This window comes from Prionailurus viverrinus, chromosome X, assembly GCF_022837055.1.
Source record: "Prionailurus viverrinus isolate Anna chromosome X, UM_Priviv_1.0, whole genome shotgun sequence".
Classification (NCBI taxonomy): Eukaryota; Metazoa; Chordata; class Mammalia; order Carnivora; family Felidae; genus Prionailurus; species Prionailurus viverrinus.
The window spans coordinates 22,927,488-22,928,613 of record NC_062579.1 but is presented as its reverse complement, the minus strand read 5'-3'; the positions used below and the strand labels follow the sequence as shown (position 1 = coordinate 22,928,613).

At 46.4% G+C, this 1,126-nt stretch overlaps 1 pseudogene; it reads right to left on the bottom strand.

The window, feature by feature from the left end:
* Window positions 1-345: 345 nt before the first annotated feature.
* LOC125157871 (putative teratocarcinoma-derived growth factor 3) lies at window positions 346-918 on the bottom strand (annotated as a pseudogene).
* Between the last annotated feature and the right edge of the window lie 208 nt (window positions 919-1,126).

Sequence of the window (1,126 nt, the reverse complement as noted above, 5' to 3'; positions counted from 1 at the left end):
CTTTATCCTCACTTCCACCTTAGGGGTAGTCTTGAATAATCTGAAGACAGATTCAATGGGTTAAAGGAAAATAAGAAGAAGAAGCCCTTGGCAGAAATACATGTATCAGGAACATAGAACTTGGTCACAACGTCGATATGGCTGACTTTTTCTAAAAGAAGTTTCTTTGGAGAGGGCAGGGAGAGGAAAGTAGTTGGTATTTTAAGGAAATGAGAGGGACCGGTATGAAAATCTGATCACTATTTCAAAGCAACTAACAAATGGTCATCTCTCAGTTAGGACATTGGAGGGACAGCCTTTGCAGGTCATGAAATCTGCATGACCAATATTGCACGCAGGCGTTCATTACCAGTAACTTGGTATAGCAAGGCAGATGCCAGTTAGCAAAAAAAGTAGGGCCCGAAGACAGCGTTGATTCTGGAGTCCGGGAAACCAGGAAGTGCTCACCCATCACGTGGCCACCTAAAAGGGCAAAAGAGGGGACAATGTGCTTCACCACCCTGTGGGAGAAATGTCTGAGGGAAGCAGTGAAGCTGCCCATGCCAGCATTTACACCTGGAACATTTCTTGGGCAGCCAGGTGTCATGGGGCACAGACTCACAGTTCTCTTTATGCAAATCGTGCTCACAGTTCTGGCCATAGATGGACGGAGGGCAGGCACAGGAGGACCAAAGCATGCAGGTTCCTCCATTCAGAGAGCAGCAACTCAGTGTCCTGAATTCCTGTGGATGGCGCAAACTGGAAAAACCAATGATGAATTACAGGCTCCTCCTGTGACAGAATATTGTCATCTCTTAAGGCCACGTCTCCCTGAGAGGGACGTGCACATTTATGGTAGCCCAACCCAGCAACGAATTCCAGTTCAAAGGCGTTGGAAATGGCCATGATCGAAATCACACTGGAAGAGAAGGGCTCCATCTTTCTGTGATCTACAGCTCCTTAGCCAGGGACTCAGCCTTCCCGGGGACTCTCCTTCCTCAACTGTTCTTCTCAAACTTTTCCAAAAATTCTTGAAGAGGAGTAAATGCTGCCAGACTCATTTTACGAGGTCGGCATGATACCAAAATCAGATAAGGATATCCCCAAAAAGGAAAAACCACAGACTAATATCCCTGATCAACATTAG